At 30.5% G+C, this 21,912-nt stretch overlaps 1 protein-coding gene across 4 annotated transcripts in view; it reads right to left on the bottom strand.

Annotated features, from left to right (window-relative positions):
* GlcAT-P (Glucuronyltransferase P) overlaps positions 1-21,912 on the bottom strand; it is a 98,628-nt gene that overhangs the window by 52,147 nt on the left and 24,569 nt on the right. For all 4 annotated transcript variants that reach the window (XM_075308286.1, XM_075308289.1, XM_075308287.1 and 1 more), the window contains exon 3: positions 21,288-21,315. The gene's annotated coding sequence lies outside the window, so the exon portion shown is untranslated. The remainder of the gene's footprint in view (positions 1-21,287; positions 21,316-21,912) is intronic.

The raw sequence follows: 21,912 nt of genomic DNA, 5'->3' as shown, positions 1-21,912 counted from the left end.
ATTATCTAGCCAACCTAACTTTGCCAGTTTTCTTCCAAGAAATCAAGAAAACCAACAGCCGAATGCGGATCCCTCTTCACCATCACAATGGGAGCTCTCATGCATCGGCTCAAACAATAGCATTTTGGAGCACTCATAATATCGATTTGATGGGTCATCCGCTGTATAGTCCTAATTTCGCAACGAATGACTTCGAATTTGAAGTCAACGCTTTTCGACCCCTGAAGAAGCTGCCATGCCTTCAGAATACATCCTTCGATAATTACTTCAAACCCATGCAAAATTCTATTAATCTTTTTTTCGATGATAATATTTGTTTTTGTTCTCTAAAATTATTTATTTGTACAGAAAATTTTGTCTCAATTTTATTTCTATTTTAAATTTTGTCAAAATATTATTTTTACAGAGGATTTTGTCAAAATTTTATTTCTATAGAAAATTTTGTCAAAATTATATTTCTATAGAAAGTTTTGTCAAAATTTTATATCTATAGAAAATTTTCTTAAAATTTTGTTTCCATAGAAAATTTTCCATAATATAATTTCTAAAGAAACTTTTGTGAAAATGTTATTTCTATAGAAAATTTTGTCAAAATTTTATTTCTATAGAAAGTTTTATCACAATTTTACATCTATAGAAAATTTTCTTAAAATTTTGTTTCTATAGAAAATGTTGTCAAAATTTTATTTCTATAGAAAATTTTGACACAATTTTATTTCTATAGAAAGTTTTGTCAAAATTTTATATCTATAGAAAATTTTCTTAAAATTTTGTTTCTATAGCAAATTTTGTCAAAATTTTATTTCTATTTAAAATTTTGTCAAAATATTATTTTTTACAGAGGATTTTGTCAAAATTTTATATATATAGAAAGTATTGTCAATATATTAGTTCTGTAGAAAATTTTGTCGAAATTTTATATCTATAGAAAGTTTTGTCAACATTTTATTTCTATAGAAATTTTTGTCAAAATTTTATTTCTATAGAAAATTTTGTCAACATTTTATTTCTATAGAAAATTTTGTCAAAATTTTATATCTATAGAAAATTTTCTTAAAATTATGTTTCTATAGAAAATTTTGTCAAAATTTTATTTCTATAGTAAATTTTTGTCAAAATTTTATTTCTGTAGAAATTGTTATCAAAATTTTATTTCTATAGAAAATTTTGTCAAAATTTTATTTTTATAGAAAATTTTTTCAAAACTTTATTTTTATAGAAAAATTTGTCGACATATTATTTCTATAGAAATTTTTGTTAAAATCTTATTTCTATAGAACATTTTCTCAAAATTTTATTTCAATAGAAATTTTTATCAACATTTTATTTCTATAGAAAATTTTAGAAAAATTTTATTTCTATAGAAAATTTTGTCAAAATTTTTTTCTATAGGAAGTTTTGTTAAAATTTTATTTCTATAGTAAATTTTTGTCAAAATTTTGTTTCTATAGAAAATTTTCCACAATTTAATTTCTAAAGAAAATTTTGTCAAAATTTTATTTTTATAGAAAATTTTGTCAAAATTTTATTTCTATAGAAATTTTGTCAAAATTTTATTTCTATAGTCATTTTTTGTCAAAATTTTGTTTCTATAGAAAATTTTCCACACTTTAATTTCTAAAGAAAATTTTGTGAAAATTTTATTTCTATAGAAAATTTTGTGAAAATTTTATTTCTATAGAAAATTTTGTCAACATTTTATTTTTACAGAGGATTTTGTCAAAAGTTTATATCTATAGAAAGTTTTGTCAATAGATTATTTCTGTAGAAATTTTTTTCAAAATTTTATATCTATAGAAAGTTTTGTCAGCATTTTATTTCTATAGAAATTTTTGTCAAAAGTTTATTTCTATAGAAAATTTTGTCAAAATTTTATTTCTATAGAAAGTTTTGTCAAAATTTTATATCTATAGAAAATTTTGTCAAAATGTTACTTCTATAGTAACTTTTTGTCAAAATTTTATTTCTATAGAAATTTATATCAAAATTTTATTTCTATAGAAAATTTTGTCAAAATTTTATTTTTATAGAAAATTTTGTCAAAATTTTATTTCTATAGAAAGTTTTGTCAAAATTTTATTTCTATTGTAATTTTTTGTCAAAATTTTGTTTCTATAGAAAATTTTCCACAATTTAATTTCTAAAGAAAATTTTGTGAAAATTTTATTTCTATAGAAAATTTTGTCAAAATTTAATTTCTATAGAAAATTTTGTCAAAATTTAATTTCCAAAGAAAATTTTGTGAACATTTTATTTCTATAGCAAATTTTTGTCAAAATTTTATTTCTATAGAAATTTTTGTCAACATTTTATTTCTATAGCAAATTTTTGTCAAAATTTTATTTCTATAGAAAATTTTGTCAAAATTTTGTGAAAATTTTATTTCTATAGTAAATTTTTGTCAAAATTTTATTTTTATAGAAATTTTTATCAAAAATTTTATTTCTATAGAAAATTTTGTCAAAATTTTATTTCTATAGAAAATTTTGTCAAAATTTTATTTCTATAGAAAATTTTGTCTAAATTTTATTTCTATAGAAAATTTTGTCTAAATTTTATTTCTATAGAAAATTTTATCAAAATTTTATTTTTATAGAAAAATTTGTCAACATATTATTTCTATAGAAATTTTTGTCAACATTTTATTTCTATAGAACATTTTCTCAAAATTTTATTTCTATAGAAATTTTTATCAACATTTGATTTCTATAGAAAATTTTAGAAAAAATTTATTTCTATAGAAAATTTTGTCAAAATTTTATTTCTATAGAAAATTTTATCAAAATTTTATTTCTATAGAAAATTTTGGCAAAATTTTATTTCTATAGAAAACTTCGACATCTAAAACTTTCGAAACCTTAAGAAGCGGTTGATGCCTTCAGAATGCCTTGTTTGGGGATACCTCCCATCAGAGTGGAAAAAGTCCTTCGACAATTGATTCAAACGCATGCCAAAGTGTATAGATCTTAATGTGGAAATGAATTGAAAAACAATAACGCCATTTTCGATGATTAATATACGTTTCTGTTCTTTAATCTCGAAATATAAAAGACAATCCTCGTAACATTTTTCAATGTCTGACAATATTTTGATGTTAAAGAATTTCTATCTAAATAATATGCCAAATATCTCTGATATGCCTCTCAACTATAATTCCAAGACAAGCAATGCTCATTTTTCAATGGGAGTGAAAAATAAAACTACATTGTGGATGTGGATCCAGCCCAAATTTAACACAAATGTCTCTTCCATAAGCGTAACGACATCTATTTTCTGGGGTCCCCCTCCTCTATAAAAATAATGAATGAATATTAATTTTACTTTTAAATATTGATTTAAAAAGAAGTAAGGAAAGTCTAAAGTTTGGGTAGGGAGGCCGACTATGTTATACCCATCACCACAGTGTAGACCCCAATTTTATTTCTATCGAAAATTTCGACAAAATTTTTTTCTATACAAAATTTTGTCAAAATTGTATTTCTGTAGAAGATTTATTCAAAATTTCATTTCTATAGAAAATTTTGTTAAAATTTTATTTCTATATAAAATTTTGTCAAAATTTTAATTTAATAGAAAAATTTGTCAAAATTTTATTTATATAGAAAATTGATAATATTTGTTCTTTCCATTGTTGTTAACTGCATTGCATTTTTTTTAAGTTCTCATTAAAAATTTACTAATTACTCTAAAATCACACCAAGAGTAATGGCTAAGCGTATATCATATGCATTGGAAATAAACAACAGGTTTTCATCATCATGCAATCTATTTTTTGTTAATTAATAGATTTATGTTAATTAGTACTTTAAACAAGTGAATGATATAATGAGGGCATTATAGTATAAAGCATCAACAGAGTTGTCGGAATAATAAGCTATTCATGAAATTAAAATAATGTTTTATTCGGACATAAAATTAGTGTGACAGAAAACGAGGTCATTTGCTTGCAACAAGGAGTAAAGCGTTTTTTTGGTTTTTAATGGTAGGATGAGAAATGATTTTGGGTTAAGTGCATCATAATGAGACAATATAAGAGTTGCGGATTAAAGTTATTTGATAGAGATTATGATCGAGATTAAGAACAAAGTTTTCACAAAATTTTCTATAAAATTAAATTTTGACAAAATTTTCTATAAAAATCAAGTTTGGCAACATTTTCTATAGAAATAAAATTTGACAACGTTTTCTATAGATAGAAAACGTTGATACAATTTTCTATAGAAAGTTGACAAAATTTTCAAAAGAAATACAATTTTGAAAATTTTTACAAAATTTTCTATAGAAATACAATTTTGACCCAATCTTATCTGTATAAGATTTTGACAAAATTTTCAATAGAAATAAAATTTTGAAAAAATTCTCTAAAGAAATAAACTGTTGAGAAAATTTTCTATAGATATAAAATCGTGACAAAAATGAGAAATGGTTTTAGGTTGAGTGCATCATAATGAGACCATATAAGAGTTGCGGATTAAAGTTATTTGATAGAGATTATGATCGAGATTAAAAACAAAGTTTTCACAAAATTTTCTATAAAATTAAATTTTGACAACATTTTCTATAAAAATCAAGTTTGGCAACATTTTCTATAGAAATAAAAATTTGACAACGTTTTCTATAGATAGAAAACTTTGATACAATTTTCTATAAAAATTAGACAAAATTTTCAATAGAAATACAATTTTGAAAATTTTTACAAAATTTTCTATAGAAATACAATTTTGGCCCAATCTTTTACAGAAATAACATTTTGACAAAATTTTCAATCGAAATAAAATTTTGAAAAAATTCTCTAAAGAAATAAAATTTTGAGAAAATTTTCTATAGATATAAAATCGTGACAAAAATGAGAAATGATTTTAGGTTAAGTGCATCATAATGAGACCATATAAGAGTTGCGGATTGAAGTTATTTGATAGAGATTATGATCGAGATTAAGAACAAAGTTTTCACAAAATTTTCTATAAAATTAAATTTTGACAAAATTTTCTATAAAAATCAAGTTTGGCAAAATATTCTATAGAAATAAAATTTTTTTTCTACAGATAGAAAACTTTGATACAATTTTCTATAGAAATTAGACAAAATTTTCAATAGAAATACAATTTTGAAAATTTTTACAAAATTTTCTATAGAAATACAATTTTGACCAAATCTTATACAGAAATAGCATTTTGACAAAATTTTCAATAGAAATAAAATTTTGAAAAAATTCTATAAAGAAATAAAATTTTGAAAAAATTTTCTATAGATATAAAATCGTAACAAAATTTTCTATAAAAATAAAATTTTGACAAAATTTTCTATAGAAAAAAAATTTTGACAAAATTTTCTATAGAAATAAAATTTAACAACACTTTCAATGGAAATAAAATTTTGACAAAATTTTTGATAGAAATAAAATGTTGACAAAATTTTCTATAGAAATAAAATTTTGACAAAATTTGCTATAGAAGTAAAATTTTGACAAAATTTTATATAGAAATAAAATTTTAACAAAATTTTGAATAGAACTACAATTTTGATAAAATTTATATAGAAATAAAGTTTTCACAAAATTCCATATAGAAATAAAATTTTAGGAAAATTTTCTATAGAATAAATTTTTACAAAATTGTCTATAGAATAAATTTTTACAAAATTTTCTATAGAAATAAAAATTTGTTGGAATTTTCTATAGAAATACAATTTTGACCAAATCTTATTCAGAAATAAAATTTTGACAAAATTTTTAATAGAAATAAAATTTTGAAAAAATTCTCTAACGAAATACAATTTTGAGAAAATTTTCTAGAGAAATGAAATTTTGAGAAAATTTTTTATAGAAATAAAATTTTGGCAAAATTTTCTATAGAAATGAAATTTTGAGAAAATTTTTTTATAGAAATAAAATTTTGACAAAATTTTCTATAGAAATAAAATTTTTAAAAACTTTTCTGTAGAAAACAATTTTGACAAACATTTTCTATAGAAATTAAATTTTAACAACATTTTCTATAGAAATAACATTTTGATAAAATTTTCTATAGAAATAAAATTTTGACAAAATATTCTATAGAAATAATATATTAAAAAAAATTTATAGACATAAAATTTTGACAAAATTTACTATAGAAATAAAATTTTGTTGGAATTTTCTATAGAAATAAAATTTTGTTGGAATTTTCTATAGAAATAAAAGATTGACACAATTTTCTATAGAAATAAAATATTGACAAAATTTTCTACAGAAATAAAATTTTCAAAAAATTTTCTATAGTATAAAATTTTGACAAAATTTTCTATAGAAATAAAATTTTGATAAAATTGTTAAAAAAAAAATTTCAAAATCTTCAAAAGACGTGTTTTTATGATTTGGTAGTTTTATGATAAAATTTTCTTCAAATGGTGGTAGATTACTTTTGGTACGAGTGGCAACCGTGGTTACAAACGGCATGACAAACCTATTATAGCTCTATTCTATGGTGAGTGGGTGGCTATAAAAATACATTAACACGACACCTTATCACTAATATCGCAGAGGAAACTAGAATTTATTCGCATTAAAACAATGTAACCTAAAAAAAAACAGCGATTTATAAATATCACTTAAACCACAAAGAATAAAATGCCAATAATCGAAAGTGGTAGCACGAGGAAGCCAAAAGAATAAAACAACACTGGTATCTAAATTATAAAATAGTTGTATAGCAACAACAACAAATAGTTGTATAGCAACAACAACAAAACGGATATATTGATATCGCTACAAATTACTAAATGTAATTACCACGGATATGGCCATGAAACAAATTGACTTAGATCCTGGGAAACCTTTAACCAATATCCTTTGGCTGTTTACAGTCATGGTCATAATGACAACAGACACGTAACGTAGCCACAACTCTGGGCTATCCGGTGGGAGCATGAAAAGCACTAACAAATAAAATAAAGCGAATAAAAATGATGAAAACAATGATTATGGTTTAAAGGTTGTGGTCATGGACGGCCACAAAAGCAAAACGGGAAAATGAAAAAGGCAATTATGAAGGCGAAAAATATGTTTTTTTCAATATCAAGGATTTTGTGTCCACTAAACATTTGTTGAACTCATAATAGAATAGAAATAAAATTTTGTCAAAATTTTCTATAGAAATAAAATTTTGTCAAAATTTTCTATAGAAATAAAATTTTGTCAAAATTTTCTATAGAAATAAAATTTTGACAAAATTTTCTATAGAGATAAAATTTTGCCAACATTTTCTACAGGACAAAATTTTCTATAGAAATAATATTTGGACAAAATTTTCTATAGAAATAAAATTTAGAAAAAATTTTCTATAGAAATAAAAGTTTGACAAAATTTTCTATAGAAATAAAATTTTGACAAAATTTTCTATAGAAATAAAATTGTGACAAAATTTTCTATAGAAATAAAATTTTGACAAAATTTTCTATAGAAATAAAATTTTGAGAAAAATAAATAAAGCATTTTTATTAGAAAAATTTCTATAGAAATAAAGTTTTGAGAAAATTTTCTATAGAAATAAAATTTTGAGAAAATTTTCTACAGAAATAAAATTTTGACAAAATTTCCTACAGAAATAAAATTTAGACAAAATTTTCTATAGAAATAAAATTTTGAGAAAATTTTCTACAGAAATAAAATTTTGACAAAATTTCCTACAGAAATAAAATTTAGACAAAATTTTCTATAGAAATAAAATTTTGAGAAAATTTTCTACAGAAATAAAATTTTGACAAAATTTCCTACAGAAATAAAATTTTGACAAAATTGTCTATAGAAATAAAATTTTGACAAAATTTGCTATAGAAAAAAATTTTGAGAACATTTTCTATAGAAATAAAATTTTGAGAAAATTTTCTATAGAAATAAAATTTTGAGAAAATTGTCTACAGAAATAAAATTTTGACAAAATTTTCTATAGAAATAAAATTTTGTGAAAATTTCTATAGAAAAAATATTTTGTGCAAAAATTTTCTATAGAAATTTCATAATGTCAAAACAATTCGTCAATTGCTCACACAAACCACCTACTGTACCTAAGGACCCTTACAACAGCATCTTCAAGAATTGTGGCTCGGTGTTTGGTGAAGACCACAGAAAGATTAACAATGGCTACTGGAAAAATAGAAAATAAAGCCAACAAGAGCTAATATTTGATGCTCACTCAACATGATACCGATGTGCTACAGTGTAGGTCATTGGGTATTGCCCTCAACGGAAGTGTCCTGATGTGTGTGTGTGTGTGTGTGTATGTGTGTACGTTGCTAAGACCCTACAATTAAGAATACCTTGGAAAGGATGAGCTTGAGACTCATGCAAAGACTAATCGAACTGTTGCTTTATGGTTTCCATTCGTAAGTGAAAACTTTAGTTCCGGTTTTCCCTGTAACGAAGATTTAAACATACACTAAAAAAATAATAATAAACAATCATTTCATTTTTTTAGCGGGTAGCAAAATACTTTATGCACCGACCGTGTGTCTTCCCATGTGCCGCACTCCAAACATACACAAAAAAAATTTTCACGACAAATTTTCCATTTAAAATCTTAATTGAAAAATACTCAATTAAAAATTTAATTGAATCAAAAAATTTTTTAATTGAAATAAAAATCAATCACACAAATTAATAGTATCAATTAATGTTTTAATTGGATCAAATAATTTTTTAATTGATACTATCATTTCTGTGATTGAAGACATTTCAATTAAAAAATTAATTGGATCAATTGATTTCGTGATTGAATCAGAAAAATTTTTTTTGTGTGTACTATGGTTTTTTGACTACCGGCTACAAATCCATCCCTCTTCCCTCGGGTATGATTACCACCTCGAAACCACTTTCGCATTACTTCGAGGTGAGCCCAACGTGGTCCGTGGCATTCTTATTCTAGTCCCCATCCAGCTTCAAGCTTACATTACTCATGTCGTAGTGTCCATGTCAACCTTTTTTCTCCGGAGAATGTGTTCTACAAATCGCCCTGTGGCCTCCCAGATCCTCTCACTCTGTACCATCTTCTGGATTATATTTCTCGGAGATACATGTGCAATTTCATCTTAGGTTAGGTTAGGTGGCAGCCCGATGTATCGGGCTCACTTAGACTATTCAGTCCATTGTGATACCACATTGGTAAACTTCTCTCTTGTCACTGAGTGCTGCCCGATTCCATGTTAAGCTCAATGACAAGGGACCTCCTTTTTATAGCCGAGTCCGAACGGCGTTCCACATTGCAGTAAAACCACTTAGAGAAGCTTTGAAACCCTCAGAAATGTCACCAGCATTACTGAGGTGGGATAATCCATCGCTGAAAAACCTTTTGGTGTTCGGTCGAAGCAGGAATCGAACCCACGACCTTGTGTATGCAAGGCGGGCATGCTAACCATTGAAGCGTTGTAACATATGTTACGTTCTTCAGCCCACCGGCTGTGTTCGGTCGAAGCAGGAATCGAACCCACGACCTTGTGTATGCAAGGCGGGCATGCTAACCATTGAAGCGTTGTAACATATGTTACGCTCTTCAGCCCACCGGCTACCTCCAAAATGTTTGCTCGACATCATCCACGACCTTTTCTTCTTCGTAAATATAGTTATCGGTGTGCCCATTTGCCCTTTGTCCCGATCTTCCATCGTTCGTGCCTTCTATCTCTAGTCTCTTGTTGAATATTAGGTATCAAGCCCGTCGCGCCTTCGTGTTTAGCCTCGAAAACCTTTTGCTGCTCAATCGCCTGGAGGCTCATTGGGATCATTCCTGCTATCACTAATGCGGCTTCCTCCGATACTCTGCGATATGCTGAAGTGATTCTCAGAGCTGCCGTTCTCTGTAGTAAAAGCAGTTTTATCGCTCTAGTCCGTCTCTGTAGGGTCGACGCCCAGATCTCACATCCATAGGAGAGTATACCGTTAATAATTTCAATGAATATCCTTCTTCTGCTTAGAAGAGGGCCTCCTATCTTTGCCATCGGACAGATTTCTCTGTTGCGAAGTCTATCAGCCTTAGTCCCAAGTACTTGATTGACTGCTTTGTTGCAGTTATCTTCGAAAGTATCGGTGACCAAGGAACATCTGAGTCATGTAATACATCACTTGCCCATATCTTCTCTCTCGCCATAACACTATGTCATTTATAAGTTGGTGTGTCCATTTGCCCTATGTTTTATTCCTCCATAGTTCTTGCTATCTCAGGTCTTTTGTTGTATGTTCGGTATCATGTCCGTCGCGCCTTCTTGTTTAGCCTCGAAAATCTTTCACCGCTCAATCGTCTGGAGGTCTATAGGGACCGTTCCTACTATTACTAATGCGGCTTCCTCCGGTACTTTGCGTTTTCTGTACTGAAAGCAGCTTTGTCGCACTAGTCCGTCTCTGTAGGGTTGACGTCCAGATCTCACACCCATAGAGGAGTATACCGTTAATCATCTCAATGAACATCCTTCTTCCGCTTGGAAGAGGGCCTCCTATCTTTGCCATCAGCCTGCTTAGTCGCGACGTTATCGTAACAGAATTCTCTGTTGCGTAGTCTATCTGCTTGGATTACGTTTGCTTCGAGTCCAGCCTTAGTCCCAGGTACTTGATTGACTGCCTTGTTGGGAGTACCATACCGTCTATGTGCATCTCTATTTCTAGAGGCATTCTGCCGTCTCGTTAGTGGTAGCAGTTCGGTCCTTGGCATGGCTAAATGTAAGTCATGCGTTTCTAATCAGTCTTTTGCACGTATCATGAAGCTCTCGTAAAGTATTTCGGTATTATTGAAATATCGAATCTAGGGTGTATATTACATCTGTCCCCCTTAGGCTGTTGCAAGCGTTCTTAGTATCCAGCGTCGCCAGTAGAATTAAAGATCTCGAAGCGTGAGTGCCCTGTTGTGTCGCCTGGACGGCGTCTGATACGTGTTCTACAAATCGCCCTATGGCCTCCCAGTTCCTGTCACTCTGAATCATCTTCTGGATTATGTTTCTCGGAGATGCATCTTCTAGTGCTGTCCATCGTTCATCACATCTAAAGAATGTATGGTCGGCATCATCCGCGACCTCTTCTTCTTCGTAAATACAGTTCATTTCCCAATAAGATGCAGATACTTTCGAAAGTATCTGCATCGAAAGTCCTGATAGCTTCATCACGTGTTGGTTTGATGAGCCGTTCGAGTAATTTCCCAGCTGTGTCCAGCATGCACAATGGTCTATACGACGATGGCGAGGCTTGGTCGACTGTGCCCTTGCTGATTAGAACATTTGTTCTTTCCATACTTTTGGGGAAGATACCTTCTATCAGGCAGCTGTTGGTTGCTATTTCCTTAATTACCTCTGCGAGTATGCCGTCAGGACCCGGTGCCTACTTGTCCTTGAGGCTTTCGCCGGAATTTTGCAGTTCCTCTGTTGTAAAGACAGCGATGTTTGTTCATAGCAAGTATGGTCTTGGGTCGCTTGGTTGCTATTTCCTTAATTACCCCTGCGGGTTTGTCGTCAGGACCAGGTGCCTTCTTGGACTTGGGTCTTTTGGGAGCATTTTGCAGATCCTCTGTTGGAAAGACTGGGATGTTTGTACAATAGCAAGTAGGGTCCTGTGTCGCTTGATTGCTATTTCTTTAATTACCTCTAGGGGTATACCATCAGGACCAGGTGCCTTTTTGGACTTGGGTCTTTTGGGAGCATTTTGCAGATCCTCTGTTCTAAAGCCAGGGGTGTGTGTGAGCGTTCTCGTCTTAACTGACTTCATGTCTTGGGAATAAATTTTCCACTATCTTCCGCATTTCATTCTCGTCCATCTTGCCCATCGCTCCTCTCGTGCCTAGTTTCTGCATAACTATTTGGTATCCTAGTCCCCACATTACATTTTTTTCTTTGCGTGTATGACAGTTTCTATGTCCTGTGTATATCTAGAGAGAGAGACAGACATATTCGTTCGCCTTCATCTATGTACCTTAGCTGTATTGTCAAGGATTATGTTGCCCTAGCTGAAAATGCCTTGTGGCTCTACATTGGCTTTTGTCTGTCTGTGTCTCCCATATGCTTTGCAGGCGCCTGACTTCTGTGTGAAAGGTTAACATGTTTTTAAGTGTTAATCCTAATAGGAAACTCTAAGGATAATTTATCATGTTCAGGAAATAAAAAAAAAAATGATAACAGTTTCCACTACTGTTGCTTTTGCTATCAACGACACTGAAGAGGAGTGTCCTAAACATGTTGCCATAGTCATAAGTAAATGTTAGGGTAAGAACATCTCTATAGCTGTATAGCCTACTCCATAGTATAGGGTGTACATTAAGTTTGTCATTCTATTTGCAACGATTGGAAGTTTTAGTGTTTAAAAAAAAATTAAATTAAAAATCAAATTAAATGAAAAATCAATCACAAATTATTATTTAAGGATTTTTTAAAAATTTCTTTAGCAAATAATCTCGGAAGCAACTTAGCTCAAAATTGGTAAGTAATTACTATTATTAAATGGGAACTTACTTTCGCAAGGGTATATACTATTGGGAAATTAGTTCACGCATTGTTGTTTGCGAAAAATTAACAATGGTAAGTCATTATTCGCAAGAAAACGGTAATGCATCTTACGATATTACTGGGAGTATGGCATAAATTCTCTTGTCAAGTTTTGCTGGTTAGTATAGATGGACGAAGAGATGGGAACTGAATCAAAAAGTTATAATCCAAAGATTTTCAGTCTATATTGTTTCTTTCTTGATATTTCTCGGTTGGCGAAAAATTAAAACACACTCTTCGGGAAGAGTACATTTAAGTCGGTATGATCTATGTATCATTCATTTATCCTTTCTACCTATATACTTCATTCATTTATGTTCCTTCTCTATCCTTGCCAGAATTCTCTCTTAGACATTGAACACTAACGTCTATTAAAAGGATTTTTGTATTTAATGGTTGGCTAGGGAATTAAATTATACACTCTCCTTTTTATTCTTGTTTTCTTCTTCTTGCAGGCTTTCTTATGCTAAATAAATATTTCAGTTTATGTGAGTCTATGTACATATTTGTTAGTTAGTATGAAGTGTATGGTGCTGCTATGTACTTCCCTCGGGTATTATCTAACCAAATCCTCTGAATACTAACCCACACTGTTGTCGGTAACCTTTACCTATTTGGGAAAAATTTGCAAGTTTGATTCCATTCTTTAAAATAAATTTAAACAAATTGGACTTTTAAAAGTGTTTAGAAATTTATTGCCGAAATGCATTAACAATTATGTCAATAAAGTCTTAAAATGTGGATGTGTAAAAGTAGTAATTGAAATTGAAGGCAATGATATAAAGATTGAGTTGGGGGAATTAAAAATATTTTTTGCAAGATACACAGAATAAAATAACAAAGTTTTTGTTCATTGCTTCATTGAATTGCTCCGACCTCCGGGCCTACTGTTCCACCATAGAGACCTTCGTACTAACTGTTCCCCACAGAGACTTTCGGGCCTACTGTTCCTCACAGAGACCTTCGGGTCTTCTATTCCCCCACAGCGACTTTCGGAACTACTGTTCCATCACAGAGAATTTCGAGCCAACTTTTGCTTACAGAGACATTCGGGCCTATTTTTTTACCACAGAGAACTTCGTGCTTACTCTTCCTTATAAGAGACCTTCGGGCCTACTCCTCCCCCACAGAGACCTTCCACCTCAGAGAGTTGCACCACAGAGACCTTCGGGCCCACTTTTCCCCACAGAGACCTTGGGGATAACTGTTCCACCACAGAGACTTTCAGGCCTACTGTTTCACCACAGATACCTTCGGGCCTACTGTTGCACTACAGTGACCTTTGGGCCTACTCTTCCCCGACAGAGACCTTGGGGCTACTTTTTTACCACAGAGACTTTCAGGCCTACTGTTCCAACACACTGACATACGGGCCTACTGTTTCACCACAGTGACCTACGGGTCTACAGTTCCACAGTTCCCGCCTACTTTTCCTCACAGAGACCTTCCGGAATACTGTTCCCCCATAGAGACCTTCGACTCTACTCTTCCCCAACAGAGCCCTTCGGGCTTATTGTTCCCCCACAGAGACCTTCGGGACTACTGTTCTACTAAAGAGACCGTCGGTCCTACTGTTCCACCACAGACACCATCTTGTCTACTGTTCCCCAAGGAAACCTTCAGGCCTACCGTTTCCCAAAGAGACCTTCTTGCCTACTCTTCCACCACAGAGACCTTCGGTCCTACTTTTCCACCACATAGACATTCGGATCTACTGTTCCCCACATAAACCATCGGACATACTCTTCCCCCACAGAGACCTTCGACCCTAGTCTTCCCCCACAGAGATTCCCCCACAGAGACCTTCGGGCCTACTGTTCCACCACAGAGACCATCTTATCTACAGTTCCCCAAGGAAAGCTTCAGGCCTACCGTTTCCACCACTGAGACGTTCGTGGCTAATATTCCACGAGAGACCTCTTAAGGCACATTCCGGATCGACGATTACACAATTTCCCAATCGCCAACGAACCGAACTATTCAGTAACCGCCAATCGTCCACAATGTAAACGGATACAAAAGCCTATTATCAACGAACCATCAACTACCAATCATGGACGAACCGACGTTCTCCTCTACTACCAATCAACAACGAATCGCATTTCTCATCAAGTATCGAGCATTGGTGAACCGTCGTTCTCCTCCACTACCGATCAACAATCAACGGCATTTCTCATTAACTACCGATCATCGACGAACTGATGTTCTCCTCTACCACCGATAAATCATACGAAGTTCTCAACTACCGATCATCGCTGCACCGAAGTTCTCCTCCCATTCCAATCAACGACCGAAATCTCTCATAAACTACCGAGCATGGACGAACCGATGTTCTCATCCTCTAGCGATCAACAACGAATCGCATTTCTCATCAACTATCGATCATCGTCGAAACGACGTTCTCCCCCACTACCGATCAACAACGAACCACATTTCTCATCAACTACCGAGCCTCAACGAACCGACGTTCTCCTCAACTACCGATCAACAGCGAACCGTATTTCTCATCAACTACCGAGCATGGACGAACCGATGTTCTCCTCCACCACCGACTATAAACGAACCGAAGTTCTCATCAACTATCAACTATCGAACATCGATAAACCGATGTTCTACTTCACCACCGATTATAAACGAACCGAAGTTCCCATCAACTACAGAACATCGAGAATCCGACATCCTCATCACCACTGTTCATCAACGAACCGAATTCCTCACAGATTATGAATTATCAACGAAACGAATTCCTCATCAATTGCCTAATCTCTACGAGCCGATGTTCTCATCCAGCACCGATCGTAAACGAACCAAATTCTCAACAACAACCGATCATCAAGGAACCGACGCCCTCATCAACGAACCGAACCTCTCATCAAATACCGATCATCAAGCAACCGAAGAATCGAATTTCTAGCAACCTGCCAGCTATCTACGAACCGAATTCCTTCTTCGTCTCAGCGAAGATACCTGATGCCTATTATCAGCAAATCGACGACATGCCGAATACCTGCTCCCATCAGATCCTTGTCAATATTAGAGAGATTGCCATATATCACTCAAGTAGATTATAAAATAGTTTTAATCAACTAAATCGAATTAATTAATATTTAACTCGTAAAATGTTGAGTGCATCCTTAAGGAGGCCCTGGAAGCGCTTGAGCTTACCTCAGTCGACGAGAAAACCACGTACCACCGTTCCGAAACTGAGTTAACAAGATTCAGCGAAGCGCACCGGTCTCCGCAACTACATGTATATATTTATCAAAATACATCTTTTATTTCTGAAAACACATGCATACATAACATACAAAAATAATTTCAATTAATTTATTAGCATGTTCCACAATGCAATCACTTTTAGAAATTGTGATGCCATTACTTGTCACGACAGCTTTTGACACCCTAATGAACAGAAAACTACCGACATCAGTTCATGCAATCGTAAATGTATTCAAAATAGCTATGAATATAAACAATATTCAAAAATTAATTCATTATTTAAATTACACATTGGGGGGTGTTGTAGTGGTGTCCTCAGCCATGCAAAAAACAACGCCCCCTAAATTTCATTAACTGTGATTGCAAATGGCACCAATATAGCTAGAGCAATGAATGGGAAATTCTTTTTATGTTCTGTGATCTTTATTTAATTATTCGCTATAGAATATGTTACCGTTGCTAAAAACAATAATCCTCAAATACGTAAATCGCAATAGTTGAAAATAGTCACAATAATAGAAAATATTCACAATAAAAATATTAGATTTTCCTTTTCAAATCAAGCGATTGAACCGGTTCTTTAAACACCGGCGACCATTTTAGGAAAATAGCCTAGCTTTTTCACCCGAGAAAACCCGGTTTATATACTCACCAATTACGTATTACTTTTTTCATCTTTTTAACAGACCACAAAACTATAATTTTGGGTTTTATTGCAAGAGAGAAACATTCTCTATCGAACTGTCAGAACCATCTAAAGAACAAGACATCTGGGAATGGGTCAGAAAATGGTTGAGAGATTGACAGACCAGGAAGTCTAATAGAAAAGTATCCCATACCTGAGAGTATTATGGTTTGGTAGGAAAGTTAAATTGTGGCAAAGGCTTAGAGAGACAAATGTCTTCAGAGATTGCTAGTTGACAACTAGGAAATGATAAAGACGAAGAAATTGTGTTGTGTGGCTACCGTCATGTACATTAAAATGGCATTTGCTTCCATGTTCAGAAACTATGTCGGTAGTGTATTCGATTTTAAGTTTGCATTTCTGAGATTTTGTACATGTGTCTTTTAGTGTTTGCTGCAATGGTTCAGGATATGGAATGATATGAAAATGTCACATTATCCCAGGACTCGAGAGAAATGGAGGAAAGAATTTTTTAAGGTCACCACAAGAATGCAGAAGTAGTTGTAGTTAATTTTAAGACAAGAGTTAATATGCATTAAAAATCATAAAAAAAATTATAGAAATTACTTTTTTGGCAAACTATCACAATTTTTTTTAAATTTCCATCCAAAACACTGAATTCGCATTACACCTCAAGAAGTGATCCGAATTCAGTGCCACCGCTGTTGAAATGGTGGACAACAGTCCTATGACAACTCCATGTTAAATTCATTTCTTCTGCGCCAATTTTGCACCACTTCCGGGTCCAAAAAGAACATTTTCACTACTTTTTTAGCGACGTTCTTTTTGCTGGGAATAGGTGTTACTTATATTAGTTAGTTAGTTATAGTTATATTAAATTATTGTTTTCTTTTATTTAAATTAAAAGAAAATTAAATAACGGAAATGAGGATAGGATAGCGCCATCTATTGCATTTGAAAATCAACAATGATATGAGCAGTAAACTATGAAATTAATAGAAACCTCAAAAGAAGATCCCCCATTCAGCGCAGCTTGGCCAGCGAAGTATAATCTTTGTCGGATCCCCCCCTCAGCGATGTATAATCTCCATTTGACACCCCCGTCCCCCCTTCTTTGACGAAGTATAACTTTCGTCTGACACCTCACTCTCCACCTTCATCGGCGAAATATACTCTTCGCCAGACAAATGCCGTTCCCTGCGTCTGCGAAGTGCAATCTTCGTCAGTCATCCAGCGTTCCCGTGCACGACCCCCGGCTTGTAATCAACAGTAGAAGACGTACCACTTTCAGTATTTTATTTCTATAGAAAATTTTGTCAAAATTTATTTCTATAGAAATTTTTGCCAAAATTTTATTTCTATAGAATTTTGTCAAAATTTTATTTCTATAGAAAATTTTGTCAAAATTCTATTTCTATAGAAATTTTTGCCAAAATTTTATTTCTATAGAATTTTTTTTTTCAGAATTTTATTTCTATAGAAAATTTTGTCAAAATTTTATTTCTATCGAAAATTTTGTCAAAATTTTATTTCTATAGAAAATTTTGTCAAAATTTTATTTCTATTGAAAATTTTGTCAAAATTTTATTTCTATAGAAAATTTTGTCAGAGTCTTATTTCTATAGAAAATTTTGTCTAAACTTTATTTATATAGAAAATTTTGTCAAAATTTTATTTCTATAAAAATTTTTGTCAAAATCTGATTTCTATAGAAAATTTTGTCAAAATTTTATTTCGATAGAAAATTTTGTCAAAATTTTATTTCAATAGAAAATTTTGTCAATATTTTATTTCTATAGAAAATTTTGTCAACATTTTATTTTTATAAAAAATTTGTCAAAATTTTATTTCTATAGAATTTTTTTTCAGAATTTTATTTCTATAGAAAATTTTGTCAAAATTTTATTTCTATTGAAAATTTTGTCAAAATTTTATTTCTATTGAAAATTTTGTCAAATTTTTATTTCTATAGAAAATTTATGTCAAAATTTGATTTCTATAGAAATTTTTGTCAAAATTTTATTTCTATAGAAATTTTTGTCAAAATTTTATTTCAATAGAAAATTGTGTCAATATTTTATTTCTATAGAAAATTTTGTCAACATTTTATTTTTATAAAAACTTTGTCAAAATTTTATTTCTATAGAAATTTTTGCCAAAAATTTTATTTCTATAGAAAATTTTGTCAAATTTTAATTTCTATAGAAACATATTTTTTTCTTATTTCTATAGAAACATTTTTTCTATACAAAATTTTGTCAACATTTTATTTCTATACAAAATTTTGTCAAAATTTTATTTCAATAGAAAATTTTGTCAAATTTTTTTTTTCTAAAGAAAATTTTTTCAATATTTTATTTCTATAGAAAATTTTGTCAATATTTCAATTCTATAGAAAATTTTGTCAACATTTTATTTTTATAAGAAAAAATTGTGAAGTATCTCTTATATGGGGAAAACATTCTACAAAATCTATTTTATTTTATAAAAAATTTGTCAAAATTTTATTTCTATAGACATTTTGTCAGAATTTTATTTCTATAGAAAATTTTCTCAAAATTTTATTTCTGTCGAAAATGTTGTCAAAATATTATTTCTATTGAAAATTTTGTCAAAATATTAATTCTATAGACAAATTTTGTCAAAATTTTATTTCTATCGAAAATTTTGTCAAAATTTTATTTCTATTGAAAATTTTGCAATATTTTATTTCTATAGAAAATTTTGTCAAATTTTTATTTCTATAGAAAAATTTTTTCAGAATTTTATTTCTATAGAAATTTTGTCAGAGTTTTATTTCTATAGAAAATTTTGTGAAAACTTTATTTATATAGAATATTTTGTCAAAATTTTATTTCTATAAAAATTTTTGTCAAAATTTGATTTCTATAGAAAATTTTGTCAAATTTTTATTTCTATAGAAAATTTTGTCAAAATTTTATTTCTATAGAAAATTTTGTCAAATTTTTATTTCTATAGAAAATTTTGTGAAATTTTTATTTCTATAGAAAATTTTGTCAAAATTTTATTTCTATAGAAAATTTTGTCAAATTTTTATTTCTATAGAAAAATTTTGTCAAAATTTGATTTCTATACAAAATTTTGTCAAAATTTTATTTCTATAGAAAATTTTGTCAACATTTTATTTCTATCGAAAATTTTTTTCAGAATTTTATTTGTATAGAAATTTTGTCAGAATTTTATTTCTATACAAAATTTTTTTCAGAATTTTATTTGTATAGAAATTTTGTCAGAATTTTATTTCTATACAAAATTTTGTCTAAATTTTATTTCAATAGAAAATTTTGTCAAAATTTTATTTCTGAAGAAAATTTTGTCAATATTTTATTTCTATAGAAAATTTTGTCAATATTCTATTTCTATAGAAAATTTTGTCAACATTTGATTTTTATAAAAAATTTGTGAAGTATCTCTTAGATGGGGAAAAACATTCTACAAAATCTATCAAAACATCAAGAATTCTAACAATCTACCAAACAGTAAAAAATCTACCATTTTTGGTAGAATTCTGCCAACTGTGGCAACCGTGGACATACCCCGCGATCCATCCGTCCATCCCCAGTCTTGTGGAGAGTAACTTCTTACGTGTGCCAACTGAACTATTAATTGTTTATTTTTTTATCAGTGTTGTGTGATTTCTTTTTATAAAACCTATGTCAATAAATAATTGTTATATGTAAGAGAGAAATAAGCAGTATTTCTTTCTCTAAAAGTCTAATAAAACAAAATGTTTTGTAACGACCCTGGATCCCGTTGAGTCCATCCTGGCTAATAGTGTTGAAAACATGTCGTTGCAGTACTTATTTAATAAAATTCCTTTTACGATTTTTTATTTATTTTTTTGTTTTTCAATGTACTTTGGAAGAGGAAAATGACAACAAACTGGCAGAACGACAAAAAAATATAGGATTATTCTTGGATGGTATCAAAATGACACCGCTTCTGAACGATTAATCAGTTTCTACCCAATAACCATGATAATCAATACAGCAAATAATTTCATAGAGTTTTTATAATAAGTGACAAAGTGTGTCATCAAAAAATAAGAAATAAATGAAGAATATTTTATTAATAAATGATTTTCGCAAAAAGGCCATAAAGGATTTATTTAGGCGTGCAGAGAAGCCATAGAAGGACAAAAATAAGAAATCAAAAATATAAATTCGGGTAAGAAAAGAGAATTTCGTTTGTCTAAAATTTCTTCCCGGAGGAAAGTATTGGGTGTAGGCAGGATGAAAGATATATCCCGAGGTTAATTAGCTTGGTTCGAGATTTATTAAATTTAAAAAAAGAGCCAATCACAATTTATAATCTTGATTGCATTCTCTAATTTCCATTTGAAGGAGTTCTCCCTTCCCAGAACTGTGCAATATTTCTAATTTGCCCCACACACCTTACGACATGCAGTCAACTTAGATTCTTTCACAGATACTGTCATTGGGAGCGATAGCACCGATGTTACCCATAATAAAAGCATCATAATTGACAATATAATTGACGATTCCAATCAACAATAAACAAATTGCGGCAATGATTGATATATTGGTAATGACAACAATGAAAATCAAAATTGGCAAATTGTGATTTCACACAACATGGGAATCGATTGATATATGAAAAGATGTAAAAAGGGGCGACATGTATGACCAGTACATAAGCTCAAGGGGATATGTTCAGAATATTGCCATAAAATTACTTTAAATCTGCAACATTTCAGATGGATGAGAACCATATTGTAGATAAAACCTGAGACTGATTTGACATTGTCTGAGAATGTTGATAGCCCAACAGTTTCTTCAAACATTTGGTATTGTAGACGGCAATCGGCCAACGAAATCCCTTTTCTGAATTTCTCATGGGCATTTAGAAACAGTTTTCGATTTTTACAAATAAAAATATAATAAATACTCACCTTATTCCCCGTGAGGTCTGAATATTTCCTGCAATGATAAATTTATTTCATGTTAATCGACTATGCAATACGTATAGAATTAATCATTTAACAAATTTAAATATATATAGCCAACATATAAATTAATGTTCAGATCAAAGGTCTGCTTACCGCTTAAAAAGGTAGAATTACATACCATGCGTTCAATGCGAACAATGAGTCCGATGATTGAAGAGTTGAAATTTCTCTTTGAAATCAAAAGCTCGAATAGCTCAACCCTTCCATCAACCCACGGATTGACGCATGGTGTGTGTAATTCAACCTAAAATTCTAAAAAATGCCAAAAAATTGAATTTTTTTTCTTTGTGTAATGAGGTTTTAATACTTATAGTGGGTAAAATGTTATTTAGATCTAATTGTTTATAACAGAAGAACAGTCTAAGCCATTTTCAGAATTGTCACTGCCAATAAACAATCCCCAAAAATTATGTGTCAACGCCAAAATGTCTACGACATTTAAATATGTCTCTACAGCACGATTGGCTTAGTGTCAAGAAAAGAGAACAAAAAACGAACAAACCAAAATGAAAGTGAAAAAATATTACTTTCCTCAATGCAGTGTTTGGTGTCGTCATTGTGGCGTCAT

Source organism: Haematobia irritans, chromosome 4 (genome assembly GCF_050003625.1).
Source record: "Haematobia irritans isolate KBUSLIRL chromosome 4, ASM5000362v1, whole genome shotgun sequence".
Classification (NCBI taxonomy): Eukaryota; Metazoa; Arthropoda; class Insecta; order Diptera; family Muscidae; genus Haematobia; species Haematobia irritans.
The sequence above is the reverse complement of the archived record's forward strand: the minus strand, read 5'-3'. Positions and strand labels throughout refer to the sequence as shown.